Below are 9,811 nucleotides of genomic sequence, written 5' to 3' on the forward strand. Positions count from 1 at the left end.
AACAATTTTTTGAACACCCATTGAAAAGCACATTCTGAAGCTTTTTTTCTGCCACCCTCCTGGAATGATGTATTTGTTCTTCCTTGACCCCTTATGCTAACTGACTCCTTGACAAATGAGGTACACCTGTGTCACATCCTAGCTAGTTCATGCATTAGAGTGTTGCATCATGTTTACTTTTTCCAGAAACTTGAAATGGGGATGACAGAACCCCCAGCACCCCCATGAAAACAACTAGGGTTTACTAAAATCATTTTCAATGAACCTGAAATGCCCTTCTAAAAAGTCCACCCTTTTTGTCTTGGGTTAGAACCTCTGACAAAATGGGTTCAGAATTTTCTAGGTCATCACAAGATCATTGAATTAAATCATATGTAACTTGCATTTGGGCATTTAAATGCTAGTAAATTGTAACGCCCACGATGCGGCTATATCTCCCACGTGTCGAGGCACGACTTAGAGGCATAACCGCATAGTGGTTTTGTCGCAAGAAGGGTCATCTTCACACAATCCCATGTAATGAACAAGAATGGGATAAAGAGTTGGCTTACAATCGCCACATCACACAATACATAAATAAATATCATCCATCATCCAAAATACAAACATATAGACCGACTACGGTCAAAATCCAGATGAAAATAAGACAACCCCAAATGCTAGATCCCCGATCGTCCCAACTGGGCTCCACTACTGATCATCAGGAAAAGACACATAGTAACGACCACGTTCCTCGTCGAACTCCCACTTGAGATCGACGCCATCGTCTGCACTGGCATCGTCGGCACGTGCAACTGTTTATGGAAGTATCTGTGAGTCACGGGGACTCAGCAATCTCACACCCACGAGATCAAGACTATTTAAGCTTATAGGACAAGGAGGTGCAAAAAGGTGGAGCTGCAGCGGCAAAAGCATATATGGTGGCTAACTTGCGCAATGAGAGCGAGAAGAGAAGCAATGGAACGGACGTCATCTAGCAATGACCAAGAAGTGGTCCTGAACACCTACTTACGTCATACATAACACAAACCGTGTTCACTTCCGGGCTCCGCTGAGAAGAGACCATCATGGCTACACACGCACTTGGTGTATTTTAATTGGGTCAAGTGACAAGTTATCTACAACCGGACATTAACAAATTCCCATCTGCCTCATAACCGCGGGCACGGCTTTCGAAAGATATTACCCTGCAGGGGTGTCCCAACTTAGCCCATCATAATCTCTCACGGTCAATGAAGGATAAACCTTCTCCCGGAAAGACCCGATCAGTCTCGGAATCCCGGTTTACAAGACATCTCGACAATGGTAAAACAAGACCAGCAAAGCCACCCGAATGTGCCGACAAATCCCGATAGGAGCTGCACATATCTCGTTCTCAGGGCACACCGGATGAGACATCCTACGAGTAAAACCAGACCTCGAGTTTCCAGGAGTGGGCCCCGCAGTCTGCTCAGTTCGGACCAACACTCGAAGGAGCACTGGCCGGGGGGGGGGGGGGTTAAAATAAGATGACCCTCGGGCTCGCGAAAACCCGGGGGAAAAAAGGTATAGGTCGCAAATGGTAAAACCAAGGTTGGGCCTTGCTGGAGGAGTTTTATTCAAGGCGAACTGTCAAGGGGGTCCCATAAATCACCCGACCGCGTAAGGAACGCAAACTCAAGGAACATAATCCCGGTATAACAGTAACTAGGGCGGCAAGAGTGGAACAAAACACCAGGCATAAGGCCGAGCCTTCCACCCTTTACCAAAATATATAGATGCATTAATTAAATAAGAGATATTGTGATATCCCTACATATCCATGTTCCGACATGGGACAAACTTCAACTTCACCTGCAACTACCAACGCTATAAGAGGGGCTGAGCAAAAGCGGTAACATAGCCACACAACGGTTTGCTAGGAGAGGATGGTTAGAGGCTGACATGGCTAAAATAGGAGACATGATATAGCAAGTGATAGGTAGCGAGCATGGCAATAGAGCGAACAACTAGCATAGCAAAGATAGAAGTGATTTCGAGGGGTGGTCATCTTGCCTGCAAGATTCTCAGAGTTGTCGAAAGCTTGATCCTCGTAAGCGTACTCGACAGGTTCCTCATTCACGAACTCGTCTCCCGGTTCTACCCAAGACAAGAACACAAACAAACGGAACCACAATCAATCACGAGGAATGCGCGAGCAACATGATGCAAGACATGTATGATATGCAAGATGTGATATGCGATGCATATGCGTGCTCCGGAAGGAAAATGATGAACATGGCAGTAACTTGGCAAACCAAGCATGCCACTGGAAAGATGAGATGATTTCGGTCGAAATCGATATAAAGATCACTGGAATCGGATGCACGGTTCGCAAATGGCAAGCAAAACAAGAATGACACTAAACTGCGATAAACAGCAAGATAGCACTTAAAATGCAACAAGTAGCAATGCTACAGCACCCCAACATAGCAACAAAGCACATGGCAGTAATCTACAGGAGATGCTTGACAAAAGATGAACACTGAGCTACTGCTAGTTCACAACATATCAAGCTCAAACAAGTATGGCAAAAATGCAAAAGATTACAGGTTCACAGACTTGGTGAAAAACTGGACATGGCAGAAATTAGCATCAGGTAGCAATGTTCAGAGCGCGAAATCAACATGCTACAGGAACTTAACATAGCAAAACAAGGCATGGTACTGTTGTACTAAATGCACTTGACAAAAGTCCCTTACTGACCATAAGCCAAAAAGGACCAGAAGAAATGATGGCAAGCATGTAAACATAGCAAGTTTCGTTATCAGGTTTCAGACTTAGCAGAAAACAGAGCATGGCAGAAATATTAATATGTAGGCCTCTTTGTGAGCTTGATGCACTCACTACAGAGCAACGCATGACAAACCAAGCATACCTACAGCAAGATGGCATGTTTATGAAGCTATCCATATCAAGAACAATTACATAGCATGTATGGATCAACTACAATAAGCTTGGCAAGATTTCAAATCATGTTAAGAATCTGCCAGAAATATTTTATAGCAAAAGTAGAGCAAGATTGAGTCATGCTATGGCACTCTAAAATTGCAAACAATTGCAGGAATGGATCAATTACAACTATAGCTACAAAACATCCTTACTGAATATCTCCAAAATATGCATGGATCTCTCTGTAGCATCAAGTTTACATGGCAACAAAGTTACAGCAGACGAGGACTTAGAGAAATCACCAAGTCCCTGAAATCAGAAATATTACGGGGCCTACTTTGCATGCTTGTGCTAGTCACCACAAAGATCACAAAAATACATGGACTACACCACTGGAAAGATGGCATGGCATACTTCAAAACACATGTAGAGCTCATGCTCAAAAGATGCACAGAATAAATGATAGAAAAATGACAAATCTCCAAGTTCTGCTAAGAACCAGAGAATAACAGGAACTATCCCTCTTCCAACGAAGATTTGAGCATTAAGATGACCTCTAATGAACATGATGCAATTGAACAAAAAGAAGAGCATCACGAGGCGAACAATTTGACATATTACACGCGCAATTCGGAGCTATATGCAAGAAGTTATCGCATCGGGAACAAAGGCACATGCTGATAAAATAACAGGACTTAGAAAAAATAGAGGGGCTCGGGGAAGTCAACGCCGTACAGAGATCTGGATCGGGCGAGGAGTTTGGGCTCGGGCTCCGGCGAGGAAGGTTGACGCCGGCGAGGCAGGGGACGGCGGGGTCCGGCGCCGGCGAGGGCGGCGGGGTTCCCGAGTCGCGGCGGCGGCAGAGGAGTCCGGCGGGGCCGGCCGGCGACGGGAGAGGCGGCGGAGGCGCGGTGCGGGCGCGGGCTCGGGCGGAGGCGCAGCTCGGGCCGCGGGGGCCGGGAACGGGCCTGCGGGCCGGCGGCGGCGGCGGTTGGACGTTGTCCGGCGCGGACGGACGCTTCCGGCGGCGCGGTGGGAAAATCTCTAGGGTTCGTCTGCGAATCCGTTTTTCGGGATGCCCACATATAAATAGGTAGAGGGAGCTAGGAGGCTCCAAATGAGGTGCCGTTTTCGCCCACACGATCGTGATCGAACGACCTAGAGCATGGAAGAGAGTTTGGTGGGTTTTGGGCTGGCTTTAGAGGGGTTTTTCTGGACACTCAAATGGACTTTGCGGATGCCCGGTTAACCGTTGGAGTACCAAACGACCTCCGAATGGAACGAAACTTGACCGGTAGTCTCCGGGTGGTATATTAAGGCCACTTGACAAGCCTCGGTCCATTCCGAGAAAGTTTGACACACGCACACGAAAGAAAACAAGAGGGGTGCACCGGAGGAGATAGGAGCGCCGGATTGGAAAACGGACAACGGGGAAAATGCTCGGATGCATGAGACGAACACGTATGCGAATGCAATGCACATGATGACATGATATGAAAATGCATGACAAGACAAAATACAAAACGAAAGACAAAACCCGACAACGGAGGGAAAAACATATCACATAGCCGAAAATGGCAAGAGTCGGAGTTACGAATATGGCAAGTTACATGCGGGGTGTTACATCAATATTTTAAATGTCCAAATAATCCCAAACTGAAATGTTCCATGTTGGGTATGTTCCTTACAGTGAGCATGTGCAGTTTGGTGATTTTGGAAATGCCTAGGTATTTTTAGAAATGCCACAAACTTGCAGAAAAAAAAGAAAACAGGAAATAAAAGAAAAACAACTTACCTGGCCGCAACCCACCTGGCAGCCCACTGGCCGGCCCAACACTGTGCTGGCCCGTGCCAGTCAGCTGCTTCCTCTCGCCAGAGAAGGCACAGAGGTGACGCCGGCGTGCGCGAGCTCGCCACAGCGCCACCTGCTTGCCGCCCGCGCCCCTGGACACCTGGGCGAGCTCCACGTCGCCGCCCCGACCCCCTGGACACATCCATTCGCCCCTGCCTCTCTCCCTCGCCCTCTCCCGCCATGGCCGATGCACCTACCGCCGCACCGCCGACGTAGTCGCATTCTCCGTCGTCCCCACGCCGCGCCACCGTGTCCAGAAGCTCCGCCGCCCTCCTCTCCTTCGAGCAGGCCGAGCCCCGAGCGCTCGCCAGCCCCGAAGCCGCCGCAACGACCACGCCCGACTCCGCCACCGCCGGAGATCCCCTTTGCCGTCACCGCCGCACCAGCTCGTCCCCGACCGCGCCGTCTGCTCCTACGTGACCGCCGTGAGCCCAGCTACCTCCTCCCCCTTCTCGTTCTCGCTCTCGAGCACCGTAGCGACACCATGGAGCTTCACCGCACGCGCCACCGCCGAGCTCATCGCCGACGTGACTCCGGCCACCCAACGGCCCCACCACCATGCCCGTTAGCCTCACCGCATCGCCAGGAGCCTGTAGCACCACCGCACGCCCCTTGCCGTGCCCCCAAGCGACGGGTTCGACTTCGCTCGAACCCCGGCAGCCGCACAGCTCGTCGCCGGCGTCGTTTCCAGCGACCCCGAGCCCAACCACCACTGGATGCGGCCCGTTCCCAGCTACGCGTAGATGGCCTCCGCCACCCTTTTGGTCGCCGGAGCACGAAACCCGCATCGCCCCGCGGCGAGTTGACCCTGCTGACCGTTGACCGGGTGGGCCCAGTTTGACCCCCTGGGTCACTGACGTGTGGGCCCCAGGCCACTAACTAAACTAAGTTAGTATTAGTTTAACGCTAACTAAATTTAGTTAGTTTAACTAACTACTGACAGACGGGACCCACTGGTCAGTTTGACCTAGACTGGCTCCGTTGACCGCTGACGTCACCCCGACGCACTGCTGACGCAATAAGTATTTTCTGGATTTATTTTTATACAGGAAATTCTAGAAAATACTACAAACTTCAAAAAAATCATAGAAATTAATCTGTAACTCCAAATGCAAAGATTTATATATGAATTTTGATCAGAAAAATTCAATATTTCCATCTGTACTGGTTTCATGCATGTCAGAACACTTTAACCTTGTTGTTTAGATGAAACAAGCTAATGCACTAATATCACCTCTTATTTTGGGTTAGCATTTGAATCCTTGATTCAAATGAACTCAAACCAATATGTCCTAAGTTGCATTAGCCAAAACACACTCATTTTGCCATGTCATTGCATGCATCATATTGTTGCATATTGCCATGTGGTGATTGTGTTTCGATGTGTTCTTCGTGGTAGGTTCTGCCTCCGAGGATATTCACGAGTGTCCAACTGAAGGCCAGTATTCCACTACCACTCTGTCAGGCAAGCAACCCCATTGATCATTTCGATACAAACCCATCTTCTTGCTTCTGCTCTCGTTTACTGCATTAAGACAACGCGTTTCAAACTGCTGCGTGTTGCGGTAGTTGAACCCACTTCCTCTGCATGACATGTCATTGCCATAGTAACTAGATAAAACCCACTAGCATGTGTAGGAGTTGATTGAGCCATGTTTGTGTTTCCTACCATGCTATGCTTGCTATGGATAGAGTCGTGTCAGGTCTGGCTCATCGGGGTGATGAACTAGAGTGAATGGTTGTGTCGGTAATGAGAGTGAAGTGTTGAACATGATTTGGTAAAGGTATCAATGAGAGGCCATGTAGGAGTACATGGTGGGTTGTTTCATTGAGGCCGTCCTTAAGAACTGAGATCTGTATGCGTGATTTAAGATTCAGCTACTACCACACATTGGGATCCTTAATTGACTCTCTCGACTTATTAACCACCCCCGTCCTCTGTCCAGGAGTTGCAAGTAGTTTCTGGTGTTTGTAGTTGCTGGAGGCCGTGCGCAGCGCTGACCTTAGGGGTGGGCTGTGATGCGGTAGGCTCGTAGCCCGGTGTACCGAGTCGCCCGTTTGGTGTCTCGGGAACCCTGCACACATCGTTTGGGGCCGTTGAGGACACCGCGGCCGGATTTCCTTGCGGATGGAACCTGAATAGGCGATAAACCTGGACTAGGGACTCGTGTGTTTAGTCAGGTCGTGGCCGACACCCTCGCTGGGCTTCCGCTTGAAGGTTGCCGAGTACATGTCATGTAAACGGTGATAAGTGGTGAAAGCGTGTGTGAAGAAGTACACCCCTGCAGGGTATAAAACTATTTGAATAGCCGCGTCCGCGGTAAAGGACTACTTGGTCGCTTATGCAGTTCATAGACAAGTTAATGGTTACTACTAAAAGACTCAAGATAAGTGTGAGTACCGCGGATGACCCTCTCGTAGGATGACGAGGGAGGATCCACGGTGGAGTATTGAGATGGTGATTAGTGGACTCGTGTGCGAAAACTATTTTACAAGTGGTGTCTCATAGGATAGCTTAGCCAAGAGTCAAAGCTGGCTTGCTGCAATAACTCCACTACCTTCTTGAGAATGTGCATGTATAGTAGGATCTGTTGTAAGACTTGCTGAGTACCTTTGTACTCATGTTGCTTTAATTACTGTTTTCAGACGACAACACCGACCCCTTCGATGGGTTCTATGTAGATCTCGACGTTGACGAGTGACTTGCCACCCAGGTGGTGATCTGAGCTTGTGAAGGGCCTATGTAGATAGACAGGCTTCGTCAAGCCTTCTTTCTTTCTAGTGTCTGTACTCAGACTAGTTTGCTTCCGCATGTGCTTGTATGTTTGTATGACTTGAGTGTCGGGTCATGTGACCCCTATCTGTATGAACATGCTATGTATGGCTCTCCGGAGCCTTTAAATAAAGTACTTTGAGTTGTAGAGTTTTGTTGTGATGCCATGTTGTATTTACACATATCGAGCATATTGTGTGTATGATTGAAATGCTTGGTATGCGTGGGATCCGACAATCTAGTTGTTTATCCTTGTAAGCCTCTCTTATGGGGAAATGTAGTCTAGTGCTTCCATGAGCCATAGTAGTCCGCTACAGCCCGGTTCACCGGAGTCCTGCTAGCCCAGCACTACTGCTCCGGAACACTTGACTGACCGGCATGTGTTTCACTTCGTTCCTGTGTCTGTCCCTTCGGGGAAATGTCATGCGGTGACATCCGGAGTCCTGCCTAGCCTGCTACAGCCCGGGTTCCCGGAGTCCTGCTAGCCCAGCGCTACTGCTCCGGAACACTTGACTGGCCGGCATGTATTTCACTTCGTTCCTGTGTCTGTCCCTTCAGGGAAATGTCACGCGGTGACATCTGGAGTCCTGCCTAGCCTGCTACAGCCCGGGTTCCCGGAGTCCTGTTAGCCCAGTGCTACAGCCCGGATTCACACGCTGCTGACCGACATGCTCGATGTTGATTCATGTATGCCTGTCCCCGTAAGTTAGTGCCGCTTTGGATTCACGACTAGCCATGTCGGCCCGGGTTCTCTGTCATATGGATGCGAGCGACACTATCATATATGTGAGCCAAAAGGCGCAAACGGTCCCGGGCCATGGTAAGGCGACACCCGTGGGAATACCGTGCGTGAGGCCGCAAAGTGATATGAGGTGTTACAGGCTAGATCGATGTGACTTAGAATCGGGGTCCTGACAACGTTGGCATCAGAGCCGGACTGCCTGTAGGTTCGTCAAGCCAAACTGATCGATGTCGAGTCTAGAAATGCTTTAGTTATATGTAGGGGAATTGATTGTGGGAGGGAACGTAAGGCTCTTTTTACTCCTTTACCTTATGCCCTCTGATCTGAGTCATTCTCTTCTCATTCTACGTGGGTTAAGGACTAGGCTCTCTTCTCTCTATCAGGTTCACGTGTTACTAATCCGTAGTAACTTATAGGATTGTTGGTTACAAACCCAGTTTAGTTTCTACTACCTTTAGTATGTTGGCAGTTGAACCAGAACCTTGATATGATGTTGTTGAGTGGTTTTGCAAACTGTTGTGAATGTCTCAAATCTTTTTCTGAGCATTTACAACCGTTATGCTGTCCGATTTCTCCTAGAAAATTCTAATGCCTTTGCATTATTTCGTGCTTTCTGATGGCCACCCGTTCCCAGAATCAAGTGGTTCATCTGACTCGGTGCCTCGATGTACCTGGTCACACGGCCATGCTGGTCCGAGTGATGGTCGAGACAGGCTATCGATGGTATCCTGAGTATACCGTCGAAGAGCAGTTTCGAGACTTTAATCAGAGCCAATATCTTTGTACAGTCAGGATATACCCTTCCTATCCTAGAGCTACTGAACCCCTCCATTGCTCTTATGGACTTGGGGTTACCATCGAGATGTCCATGCAGGACGCAACTTACTCGATGATGACTACCATATGAGCCAGAACTACCTTGCTTCGGAACACTGATTTCCACTATATGCCAGCATCACTCCCTAGGGCACAAGGGTACTATTAGGCTATTTATTGTGACTCTACCCATGAGGATTCTCTACTACGCACCACCACCGAGATGCTTGAGGACAAGGACCGTGAGAATCGTGACTTGCGAATGGAGCTCTTCAACGCTCGTTCTGATCACTGGGCCACTCTGACCCGGTTTGCACCTGCCGTGCAGGCTGGGTATATGGACATGAGGGACTTGTACCCCGTGCGATCTGGTCTGCCAGATTGTATGGAATGGCGTGATGTAGGAGGCATCACCCCTCCCAGTGGACCCCGTCTGCCACCGTTTGTTGGACCAAGGCCACATCCGAGTCCTTATGGACCGCAAGCTCCACAGGACCGACTGTTCCCAGATGATCATGTTCAGCTCCCAGGACATGGTGGTAATTTCTATGAAAATTACTACGGAGACGTCTGAGTTGGTAGTAGCTTCACTAGTATTGTAACAGTTGTATTCTCCACAGTCCTGCATGGATCGTGGGATACGACTTGGTGTGTATCATGTTCCGGAGGTGTAGAAAAATAATGTATAGGAGCTTGGAATGCCTCCGATGAGATGTAA

Source organism: Aegilops tauschii, chromosome 6 (genome assembly GCF_002575655.3).
Source record: "Aegilops tauschii subsp. strangulata cultivar AL8/78 chromosome 6, Aet v6.0, whole genome shotgun sequence".
Lineage (NCBI taxonomy): Eukaryota > Viridiplantae > Streptophyta > Magnoliopsida > Poales > Poaceae > Aegilops > Aegilops tauschii.